Source organism: Loxodonta africana, chromosome 17, assembly GCF_030014295.1.
Source record: "Loxodonta africana isolate mLoxAfr1 chromosome 17, mLoxAfr1.hap2, whole genome shotgun sequence".
In the NCBI taxonomy this organism is placed as follows: Eukaryota; Metazoa; Chordata; class Mammalia; order Proboscidea; family Elephantidae; genus Loxodonta; species Loxodonta africana.
In genome coordinates, this window is record NC_087358.1 from 13,003 (window position 1) to 26,129 (window position 13,127).

The window sequence follows — 13,127 nt, forward strand, 5'->3', positions numbered from 1 at the left end:
CCTAATGGTGTGTCTATACAATGGAATGTCCCCCTAATGGTATGTCTATACAATGGAATACTGCACAGCAGGAAAAGGAACAAACTATCCATATATTCATCAACTTGGATGACTCTTATATGCATTCTGCTAAGTGCAAGGAGCCAGAATAAAAAAGCTACACAGTGCATGATATCTGTAGGAACAGCTGCCATGGATTCACAGTCAAGGGAAGGTTTGACTTAAAAGAGGGAGCACAAGGGAGGTTTTTGGACGGAAGAGGGGCACTACTCTGCACTTACATTGTATTACTGATGATGGCCTAATGCACTGGCCAAGCTACATTCCAAAATCAATTACTCTTTTGAAATTCTGAGGGGGGAAAAAAAACTCCATTGGAGACAATTCGATATTCTGATGTGTAAACAGGCATTTATCTAACAGCTCTTTTCCTGGTGGTTTCCACTATCACTACAATCGACAGGCACAATCTCGGTGCTTTGAGAGCTCCACAGAACATTTTCTAAAGGACAATTGTTGGGCCAAAGAAAAGATTGAGGAAGATGGCTTTGCTCCCTGTGGCCACCACTTCCTAGGCCCCTTACATGAGGAGTGAGGCAGTTCCCAGCCAAGTATGGGGAAAAGTGGCTCTAGATAAAACTCCAGGCCCAAGAGACCCTTACTTTGCCCCACTGATACAGGAACCCTAGCTGGGCTCCCATATTCTCCAGGCCCTGCAAATGGGGCAGGAGTCAGTATTCTAGCCCAGCCCAGCAATTGCAGCATCAATTCCTAGTCCGGTGTACACGCCCGTACTGTCAGAATTACCAAAACAAGGACTCTGTCACTGAGCACACGCTCTGTGCCACCGCAGGACAGAAGCGCCACTGCAGTTAGGTCATGTTGGGGGTCTGTCTGGGTCCACCATCACCTTGAGCCCCCAGAATGGGCCATTCTTCCACGCGAACCCTGCTTGTCACAAAATCATCCGTGGGATGATTCTGGATTAAGGCTTTCTTTACGAACGAGGGATGATAGTGGTCAGGAAGAATATGCAATGCAAAAATATCTACTAGCACACTAAACAGTACAATCCTGACTCTCTTAAAAACATTTATTTGTATTAAGAAAAGGCTGAAAAAAATAACCGAAATACCAAGTGTGCTGTAGCACAAGGACTCATCTAAATTCCTGAGGGACAAGAAGAACCAGGATCAGCACAGCGCTGGTTCTTATGATGTGGAGGTCAAACATACCTCCTCTCCAACTTCTTCACCATTTTTGACACCAGCCGTCCTATAATTCTCTATATAATGGCTCTCTATAATTCTCTGTTGGGTTTGATAATCTGTTGCAATGGCCACACAGAACTCACAGACCATACTCACAGTTACGTGGTTTATTAAGGAAGTTAACAGGCTACAGCTTGGGACTGGGATCACCTTGGAAGTAACAGGAAGAATTTGGGATCAAGATCAGAAAGCACATAGGCACGGCCTGGAAGGATTCCCCAGAGTGGTAAGTACACACCTCCCTCCCTTCTTCAGTGCAGGAGAGCTCTCTCAGCTCCTCCTGGCTATGCAAGCAGGCAGACCATTCTCTTGGGTGTGTACCCACTCAGCTGTGCCTTCCCAGTCTCAACCTCTTCGCACAGGCCTACTCTTAGCAGTGCAGGACTCCTCACAGTCATGCAGACCCCCTCTTGACCTTGCATACTCCCTCTAGGCCATGCAGGCCTCTCTGCCTTTGTTGGCCTCTCCACTGCTAACCGGCCTAGCACACAGCCAGTGTAGCAGTTTGCTCAGCTCTCTCAGCTGCTGCAGTTGCCACCAACTCTGCTGCAGGGCCCCTTCCAGGCCTATGGCTACCAACTCCGCCACAGATCCCCTTCCAGGGTCCTAGGGGGTTTCAGTGTTACAGCTCTTTTAGGAGGTTCCTTGCCTCCTTTCTCTCTGCTTCTTCTCTCTTCTTGCCTCTCTAAAAATCTATATGGGTTGGCTGCTTATATAAGCAAACTCCTTGTCAATCCCTTTGGTGGACTGCAAATCACTCAGTTTGCATAGTAAACTGACCAATCCCTGCAAAGTGTGTAAAATAGACCAATGACAAGGTATAATGTACCCCAGGGGTAAACAAAAAGTATCAAACCATCAAGTTGTTTACCGCTTACAGAGAAAATGTCGGTCAACCTCGACAAAAGTAACAAACTTTCTGGAGTAGAAAACCAGGACAAAGGTAATTCCTCAGGGTTTAGGGAAAAAATCTGTCAAGCTGTTTTTTCAAAGAACCTAGTCAAAAGACCACATAAAGGAACTCATTTCACCACACCAAGAGTGGTGAGATTTTAAGTGATTTTTGATTTTTCCATACACTTTCTAGTTAAAGTCAAATTTTCTACCATGAGAACATACTGTTTTATATTCTGAAAAAAGTATCTAAACGTAGTTGATAAAAAAGAAAACACCGCTCAAATCACACACTTTTTTAAATATAATTTTTATTGTGCTTTAATACAAATCAAGTCAGTCTCTCACAGAAAAACTCATATACACCTTGCTACATACTCCCAATTACTCTCCCCCTAATGAGACAGCCCGCTGTCTCCCTCCACTCTCTCTTTTTGTGTCCATTTCGCCAGCTTCTAAACCCCTCTACCCTCTCATCTCCCCTCCAGGCAGGAGATGCCAACATAGTCTCAAGTGTCCACCTGATCCAAGAAGCTCACTCCTCACCAGCATCTCTCTCCAACCCATTGTCCAGTCCAATCCATGTCTGAAGAGTTGGCTTCGGGAATGGTTCCTGTCCTGGGCCAACAGAGGGTCTGGGGGCCATGACCACCGGGGTCTTTCAAGTCTCAGTCAGACCATTAAGTCTGCTCTTTTTATGAGAATTTAGGGTCTGCATCCTGCTGCTCTCCTGCTCCCTCAGGGGTTCTCTGTTGTGTTCCCTGTCAGGGCAGTCATTGGTTGTAGCCGCAAATCACACGTTTTGATGAGACTTTCTAATGAAGAGAATTTTTATATAAATGAAGAAAAGCTCAAACACTACTTATCAAAATTCATGTCTAGGACTGACAGGAGTCTTAAGACTGATCTTTCTAAACCTTAATAGTACATCAGAAAATAAAAAGTGGAAAGTAATGAGCATAGGAATAAGTCACTGGAAAATTCCATATTTCTGACTTAGATTTCTCCCCTGCTATGAATTTCCTTGTGCACAAAAATGGAAATGATGTGAATGAGGGCTTTCAAACAATGCTTATGGTCACAAGGTCTCTCCAGGGTGTGAGGCCTCACTGGCATTCTGAGGGAGGAGGAACAATCAAGGCATCCATCATCTTTTACATTCATACAATTTATTCACAGTGTAGTATCTCACACGTTATCTAGGAATTGAAAAAGACTGCGGATGCTCCCAGGGACATTACATTTACAGATGTCTCTCTAATGTCACTAATCACATCTCATATGTGTAGGAAAGGCTTTCCCATACACATAAATTAGAATGTCTTTGAAAGTATGGAAAGGAAAACACAAACTTCCCCACATTCCTTATACTTACATGGTTTCTCTGCTACATATCTTCTTTCAGGTAGAGCAAAACAAGAAAGAGAGAGAGAGATTAAAGCTACCCAACATTACTTAAACATGTATTGTTTCTCTCCAGTATCCTTAGATGTGTTCCAAAGGATGAGGGACATCTGAAGATTTTCCCATATTCCTTACATTTATAAAACCTCTCTCCAGTGTTTTTATATGGTTAGTCAGGTTTGAGGATTCACAAAAGTATTTCCGATATTTCGTACATTCAAAATGTTTTTCTCAGAGTGATTTCTTATGTCAGTGAGAGGTGAGGAAGAGCTAAATGCTTTTCCACTTTCCTTACATGCACAGTCTCTCCCACTGTGAGGTTATTTATGTTCAGTAAGCAGTGGAGACTGACTAAAGGCTTTCCCACATTCCTTACTTAAGGCCTCTCACCACTTTGAGTTCTCACATGTGCAGTGAGGTGTGAGCACTGACAAAAGGCTTTGCCACATTCCTTACATTCATAACGCCTCTCTGCATTGTGAATTCTTATGTGTATAGTGAAATCTGAGGACACATAAAAGGATTTCCCACATTCCTTACATTCATAAGACCTGTCTCCACTGTGAGTGCGCTTATGTTTGGTGAAGTGTGAGGACCAAATAAAGGCTTTGGCACACTCCTTAAATTCATAAGGTCTCTCTCCACTGTGACTTCTTATGTGTACAGTGAGGTGTGATAGCCAACTAAAGGCTTTGCCACATTCCTTACATTCATAAGTTCTCTCTACATCATGAGTTCTTATATGTGTAGTGAGGTGTGTTGGCCAACTAAAGGCTTTGCCAAATTTCTTATGTTGCTGAGTGGAAACCCCAGGTTTTACTTGGTGCGAATCATCTCAGCCAATAAATGAGACTGAGGTGGGAGATCAGAAAGGTGCTTTTATTTGACCATAAAAGGAACAGTCAGGGCTGCTGCCGCCAAGACTGCTCAGTGAGGGTGAGAGGAAGGTTACTTTCATGGGGTTTACAAGCAGGAAGTTCATACAAGTTACATTAGTAACATTCTTAATCATATTATGCAGGTGCAATAGGGTTTTTACACATAACTTCATGCATTGTATGTTCACAAAAATGGCAGTTAAATTCCACCTAGTGGCGGGGAAGTTACTAAGTATGAGGTATTTATTGAGCTAATAAGTTATTCAGAATGTCAACATCGTGCCTAAATGGATTTCTGCCAATTTCCTCTAGTTCTGGGCAGCAGTAACGGGGAGCCAGGATGTTAACGTAAAGCTACTGAGCATGTCAAGCAAGGGAACCAGGATGCTAATGTAAAACTACGGGGTGTGTCAAGCAAGCTGTTTGAGGCACTGGAATTTTCCACAGGCTGGGGACCTCTGTCTTATTTATATTCATAAGGCCTCTCTTCACTGTGACTTCTTATATGTACAGTAAGGTCTGAGGAGTGACTAAAGGCTTTGCCACATTCCTTATATTCATAAGGCCTCTCTCCACTGTGAGTACTCATATGTTTAGTGAAGTATGAGAACTGACTAAAGGCTTTCCCGCATTCCCTACATTTATAAGGCCTCTCTCCACTATGAGTTCTTATATGTGTAGCGAGGCTTGAGGACTGACTAAAGGATTTGCCACATTCCTTGCATTCATAAGGTCTCTCTCCACTGTGACTTCTTATATGTGTAGTGAGGTATGAGGACTGGCAAAAGGCTTTCCCACATTCCTTACATTCATAAGGCCTCTCTCCACTGTGAGTTCTCATATGTCTAGTGAGATGTGAAGAAAGACAAAAGGCTTTGCCACATTCCTTACATTTAAAAGGCCTCTCTCTACTGTGAATTCTCATATGTGTAGTGAGGCCTGAGGACTGACGGAAGGTTTTCCCACATTCCTTACATTCACAAGGCCTCTCTCCACTGTGAATTTTCATATGTATAGTGAGGTTTGAGGATGTATGAAAGGCTTTCCCACATTCCTTACATTCATAAGGCCTCGTTCCACTGTGACATCTTACATGTGAAGTAAGGTGTGATGGCCACCTAAAGGCTTTCCCACATTCCTTACATTCATAGGGTTTCTTTCCAGTGAGAGTTCTCACAGAAGTGCTGAGGTAAGAGGGACAACTGCAGGCTTCTCCACATTCCTTACACTGATAGGCACTACATCCAGAGTGAGATCTGATATGATGCTTAAGGGATGAATGACCCACCATGGATTTTCCACACTCGAGGCATTCAGAACGATATGCTTCAATAAGAGTTCTTTTGAGCACAGAAACATCTGGAATCCAGCTGAAGGTTTGTCCATACTGACTGTCTTCATTACTTTTACAGAGGTTCTTTACCACATGCCTTCTGTTAAAAATAGGCAGCATGCTGTTGGATATAAATTTGTTACAATTTACCATTACCATACAGAGTAAACATGTATTTTTTGCCTGGAATTATCTCACGTTTCATAGATTAAATCATCTGGCAGAGATGCTACCATTATTTTCACTGCGGTTCTAAAATATGGGTCTTTCTGATAATTGTATATAAATGAAATATGTTTCAAATACTCAATATCTGACTCACGTTTATGAAAACATTGCACTGTGAAAGTTCTGTGAATACACAATATTAGAGCTGTGTTATATACATATATAAAACACCTAGATGGCACAAAAAGTTTGTGCTCGACTAGAACCTAAAGGTTGGTGGTTCAAACCCACCCAGTGGCACTGCCACAAGCTGCAATAGACTCAAAGGCAATGGACTTGAGGTATATATATATAATAATATATACATAATATACATATATATATCAATATATTGACAGCTCAAGCCCACCAGTGGCCCTGCGGCAGAAAGATATGGCAGTCTGCTTCCATAAAGATTATGGCTATAAGTCAGAATCGACTCGATGGCAATGGGTTTATATATGTGTGTGTATATATATATATATATACACACATATGTATATACACACATATATACATACATATATAAACATGGGGTCACTACGAGCTGGAATCAACTTGTCAACACACACACATATATATATATATATATATATATATATCAAAAAAAAAACCATTGCTGCTGAGTCAACTCCGACTCACAGCAACCCTACAGGACAGAGTAGAACTGCTCCACAGAGTTTCCAAGAAGGACTTGGTGGATTTGAACTGCTGACTTTTGGTTACTAGACGTAGCTCTTAACTACTATGCCACTGAACTTTTGGTTACCAGACATAACTCTTAACTACTATGCCACCAGGGTTTCCATATGTGTGTGTGTGTGTGTATATATATATATAAAATAAATATCATAGTGACCCCACGTAACAGAGTAGAACCGTCCCACAGGGTTTCCTTGACTGTTATCTTCACAGAAGCAGACTGCCAGGATTTCCCCCAAAGCCACTGGGTAGGTTCGAATTGCCAGTCTTCTGGCTAACAGTCAAGTGCTTAACCATGGGCTTGCCACCTGAACTCATTATATATAAATACTTTAATGCCATGATACTTTCTTAAGACTCTCTCCTGATGCATTGCTGCCTCTCAAATGAATGACACTCACCTCACATGTGTTTCCTGGTTGTTATCCTGATCTTCAATGCCATGCAATTTGTAGATTTCTCTTACCATGGAGGACCAGATGTCATTTATCATGAACCGTACTATTATATTTTCAGTGGATCGCTTTTCTCCATCATTAGGGTTTTGAGAAACTGACCCAGTGATTTAAGTTGAGGTTCACAGCATGAAACAAAAAGGGAAGAAATTACTCAGAGAGAAAAGGTAGCTGTGAAAAAAGAAAGACTTTGACACATTTCACTGTTTCAGTACTTTGGCAATGGTCAAAAAACAATTTACTTGGAAATACTTGCATGAAGATTGACAGTCACAGTAACATAAATAGAGTGCAAATAGAAGAGCAAAGTAGAAAGGCACTGGAAACAATGCACATGGAACATTAAAAGAGGAAAGGGGGACAGTCTTTCTCCATGAATACAAGTGTCTTAGGATTGATGAAAGTCAGAAAAGCAAGCTGAGGTATCTGTTAAGTATGTATTCCTCGACCCTGAGGAGACTTCTTCTAACTTATTTATTTAAATCTCATTCTCTCCATGCAGGCCTGGTCCTTCAAATGATTCCTGCCTCCTGGTGCCCCTGACACAGTGGTCCTGGATAAGTGTGATCTACACTCTCCTCGGGTCTTGGGAGAACATATGGGTGTAGCTGACATAGTGCTTGTCATGGATTGAACAGTGTCCCCAAAACATATGTCTCAACTTGGCTAAGCCATGATTCCCAGTATTGTGTGACTGTCCTCCATTTTGAGATCTAATGTGATTTTCCTATGTGTTCTAAATACTAATCTCTGCCTGTGGTTAACGAGGCAAGATTAGGTTATGTTAAAGAGGATTAGGGTGGGATGCAATACTCTTACTCAGGTCACAGCCCTGATTCAACATAATGAAAATTTCCCTGGGGCATGGCCTGTATCACCTTTAATCTTAAAAGAGATAAAAAGAGAGAGAAGCGAGCAGAGACATAGGAACCTCATACCACCAAGAAAAAAGCACTGGGAGCGGAGCACGTCCTTTGAACTCAGGGTCTCTGCGCTGAGAAGTTCCTAGACAAGGGGAAGATTGATGACAAGAACCTTCCCCCAGAACCGACAGAGAGAGAAAGCCTTCCCTGGGAGCTGGCACCCTGAATTCAGACTTCTAGCCTCCCAGACTGTAAGAGAACAAATTTCTGTTTGTTAAAGCCATCCACTTGTGGTATTTCTGTCAAAGCAGCACTAGATAACTGAGACAGTACTCATGGAAAAAGGCATATCATGAGGGAAGACAGGGAAGCATGATGAATACTTCTCTGACACTAAGGCAATACTATGGTCTTCAGGGTCTCTGGAGATGGGCAGGTATAAATTCATAGCAAAATAATCATGTCAGACTTGTAATAAATACAGTAACACTCTTTACAAGGTCCCAGACCACAAATATTCTCTTTGTATACAAAAGAAACCCCTGAAGTCAATGCTCATACTTACAACATTTAAAGGCTCTTAAGGCTTTTAACCACAATTGAAATGAGAAGTCAGTTTAATACACAGAGCTTTGTGTTCATAGGGAAGCCAGGATGTGCACGCTCCGGAGAGCACGTGATCATACTGTCTTATTTAACAATGTATTCCCATTCCTCAGCCCACATGCTGGAGTAACATTGATGAGTATGACATATTTGGTCACTAAAGAAAAAAAAAAAAGAAACCATCCATACCTACTGAGGCCAGGTTTCTGAAGGTTTCCATCATCACCTCTCTGTAGAGTTTCCTTTGAGAAAGATCCAGCAATGCCCACTCTTCCTGGGTAAAGTCCACAGCCACATCCTCACCCGTCACTGAGTCCTAAAATATCCCACACATTCTGGTTCAGCAAGGTACCATGTACTACAAAGTGTGTGAAAGGAATGGTGAGGGTGACAGTCCTGGGGAGCTAAGATATCATGGGGATTTGACACAGGGCTCTGTGTTCTACTAAGGCCTACTCTAGGGTTCAGCCATCAGCCTCATCTCTTCACTGTCTACATTCACTTCCTCACTGACTGCATGCTGTCTCAGAGACTTAACAATACTTCCAACACAATGGACTTATCTCTCCAGTTTGACTGGAGTCTGATTCCTCTCTACCTTTACGGTCTAGAACAGTCAGAACATACAGCATAAATCAGAGAAAAGCTCTACAATGAAAGTCTTATTCCCACATTCAGATCATCTCTTCCTGTGGAAAAAAAAAAAAAAAGATCGCCTCCTTGCACAGGACCCACCAGGATATTTAACAAAACATGAAGCACAGGGTGAAAGCAGGATGAAATATTAACAACTGGGCAACACTGCAGGACTGGAAGTTTTTCTTCTGGCCCCTCACCAGCCATGGGAGGGCCCAATGGCCTGAACAAACTGGAAAACCAAGGCGCTGAGCTTTTCTTAAAGAACTTCAAGTCATCAAGACCTGACAGGACCACCTGCTGAAAAGAGAATATTATTTTAGGGAATTATGAATTTTTCCATGTCTGTCACCTCCTTTTCAATAACTCTACAGTTGCATTGCCATGCACTCTGTCCCTTCATGGAGCTCCTTCAAAGGGAGCTCAAGTGAGAGACGGGAAACAAGAGAATCCAGGTATCATCACAATTTTCAAACACTGAGACTCAAAGCTACTATACAGCAATTATTATGACTGCTCCCCTCAACAGAAAGACACCCAGAAACACACGATAACATTGTTGTTGTTAGGTGCCATCGAGTCGGTTCCGACTCACAGTGACCCCATGCACAAAGAATGAAACACTGCCCAGTCCTGTGCCATCCTCACAATTGTTCCTATGCTTGGACCTATTGTTGCAGTCACTGTGGCAATCCATCTAGTTGAGGGTCTTCCTCTTTTTCACTGACCCTCTACTATACAAAGCCTAATGTCCTTCTCCAGGGACTGATCCCTCCTAATAACATGTCCAAAGTATGTAAGATGTAGTCTCATACCATCCTTGCTTCTAAGGAGCATTCTGATTGTACTTCTTCAAAGACAGATTTGTTCATTCTTTTGGCAGTTCATGGTATATTCAATATTCTTCTCCAACAGCACAATTCAAAGGCATCAATTCTTCGGTCATCCTTATTCACTGTCCAGCTTTTGCATGCATATGAGGCAATTGAAAAAACCATGGCTTAAGTCAGGCGCACCTTAGTCCTCAAAGTGACATCCTTCCTTTTCCACACTTCAAAGAGATCTTTTGCAGCTGATTTGCCCGATGCAATATGTCTTTTGATTTCTTGACTGCTGCTTCCATGGGTGTTGATTATAGATCCAAGTAAAATGAAATCCTCTACAATCTCAATATCCTCTCCGTTTATCATGATGTTGCTTAATGGCCCAGGTGTTAGGATTTCTGTTTTCTTTAGAAAACAAAAAAACACTCATGTTATAAGATGACAAATAGCCCAATCTTTGAAGAACCAGAATAGCATGTCCTTGTGTTTGCTAACAAGAGGTTAAGAGTCACATTTTCTAGTAAGTTCTCTGAAGTGCAGGAGATTCAGCTGTTAAACTGCTCGTACATCCTAGGAAACAAAGCCTTACACACCAACCCTCCCGATGCTCCACTCCAAAATTTTCTCACATTCCTCCCTGGAGCGCAAACAAGCACGACTACCTGAACCCTAACCACTGGCATCCTCTGGCCTGTAGGACTGGCCTCTGTGAAACAGCATCAACCCTTTGGCTCCCACATGTTGTAAGGAGACAAAAGGCTGCTACGCTGCACTCCCAACGCTAACATTTCACTGAACAGCCCAGCAGCTGTAGAACAGACAGGCTATGGGGTGAAGTGAGCTGTCAAAATCATTCCTAATCAATCCTGGTATGATACTGCCACAGTGAACTTTGATCCAATGCCACATTCAAAACTCTCCACTGCACTAGGCCAGGTTACATGTTTTAAAGCCAACAAAAACCCTAAATTCCAGTCCTACATTAGTGATAAAAATGTTGCATTTATTGAGCAACTACAATATCTGAAGGGATTTGCAAAAAGCTTTTGGCACACTGGCTCATTTATTCCTCATGCCTCTCCTAAGCTGATATTGCTTCAGACAGGCCACAGCCAAGGAAAGTTATAAGGAATTATTCACATGCTCAGTATTGCCCAAATTGTATGTTGCTGAGCCAGGGTCAGAATGCAGGTCAAGGTACCTAACACCAAATTCCTGACAACTATATTTTTGCTCACATACCTATAGTTTTCTTGTTATTCTGGTTGTTAATCCTCAATTATGTGGGTGGTCTGAGCCCTGCTGGATTGTAGGGAGAGGAGACAAAGGAAACATCCTGGTCAATTCAGACAACCTGGATCTTCTATTCCTGGCAAAGCCCCACGTCTCAGGCAAGGCTGCTGCCCTTCGGGCCCTTACATCTGGCTCTTTCATTTATCAAAACTAATTTAGGTAATACTGACACAGAGCCTCCTTTACATGGGCAAAGCAGATACACCACTGAAGAAAACAGAAATATCTGGATGCACATGGATCATAACTTCTTTGGGTGTTGGCAGTAAATAAGTGAAATATAATGTCAAACTCTCTAGGTGGCACAAGTAGTTAAGTGCGCAACTACTAGCCGAAAGGTTGGTGGTTCAAAGCCACCAAAGGTTCCTCAGAAGACAGGCCAGGCAATCTGCTCTGAGAGGTCACAGCCTTCAAAACCCTATGGAGCAGTTCTACTCTGCATACATGGGATCTCCACAGGTTGGAACCGACTCCACAGTAACTAACAACAATGACATAACGTCATGTGGTCAAAAGTTCTATGAAAAGTGCAGCACACTCAGGGGAGAAGCAGTGACACGAGCATATTTATCTTTAGTGAGTTAGTTCAGGGAAAAGCAAAATAATCATTTTAGGAAACACTAAATACTGAAACCTTGCTTGTTACGGGAAAAAAAATCGCACTTTCGGTTCTAAAAACATGGACATGCTCTGTGATGATTTTGCCAACAGTCATACAGATTTCAGGTGCTCATCGACTTCATCGACTTCAACAACTCCCAACGTAGAGGCACAGCAGTCAAAGTGTGCCACCGACCTTCACAGCCAGGAAAGGGAGGACACGCTGGTTAGTCACAAAATGAAAAAGTCATTAGCAAAGGGTAACCATGAAAACTGGGGCACTGGAAAAATAAAAGCAGCATGAATAAACACTATCAAGAAAGTAAAAGAAAATAAAGAATAATAACGATACAAGATACAAATGAAGAAGTCAGGTTTGGGTCCAGTATGTGAAGAGCTTGAAAGTTATCACTCCTATTCTCAAAAAAAAAGCTGAACACATTGGACTCAGAGTATTGAGGTCACAGGGCAAATGACTGCCCCCAAAACTAGAAGGACACATAGGCAGGTACAGAGAATCATTATAGAGGAGCCCCAAGGCAGAAACCACCGCTAGGATCAATGCCAGAGAAGGAAGACTTAAAGTGTAAATGAGGAATTGCTGGAGGCTTGGTGTAGACAAGCTTCGGGGTTAAATGTGCCAGGGGGCCGTCTTAGGGGGACTTACAGAGTTTTGTGAGTTTTATCTCCATGAACCCTACCAGGTCCTCAGTGTGAAGATCAGAGAAAAATTCCCCTGTGCTGCCAGTAGGGGCTGGAGGAAAAGCAGCCCTTTGGAGGCTCACCCAGAGCATTCTGTTTTGCTTCACAGCTCCCCTGCACCTTTTTTTTTTTTTTTTTTTGAGGCTCAATTAATGTTTATTGAAAGGGTGAGGCATTGGGTTGAAAGGGACAATGGTGAGGAAAGTGTTCTTCGGCCCATGGAAAGCCCCAGGCTCAGTGGGAGTACTTATCAAACCCAACATATACTATTTAAAACATGGCCACAGGGAGCACAAAGCCAACTTGACAAGGCCCTGGAGGAAAGGGCTGACAAAGAAGGGAAAGGAAAACTTTTCCCAGAGCCTAATAAACCTGGAGTAGTGAAATACCCAACCTTAGGCGAGAAGCAGAGAAGCACTGGTGAAGTCACTGCCCAGGGGCACAGGTTCACTAACTGTC

The 13,127-nt window shown here is 42.6% G+C and overlaps 1 long non-coding RNA gene across 10 annotated transcripts in view; it reads right to left on the minus strand.

The window, feature by feature from the left end:
• Positions 1 to 538: 538 nt before the first annotated feature.
• LOC100666536 (uncharacterized) overlaps positions 539 to 13,127 on the minus strand; it is a 54,729-nt gene continuing 42,140 nt past the window's right edge. For 3 of the 10 annotated variants that reach the window (XR_010318160.1, XR_010318156.1, XR_010318165.1), the window contains 3 exons: positions 8,803 to 8,929; positions 7,091 to 7,241; positions 3,570 to 5,901 (listed from right to left, as the gene is read on the minus strand). This is a non-coding gene — a long non-coding RNA (uncharacterized LOC100666536). The other 7 variants (XR_010318162.1, XR_010318157.1, XR_010318161.1 and 4 more) reach the window with 7 other exon arrangements.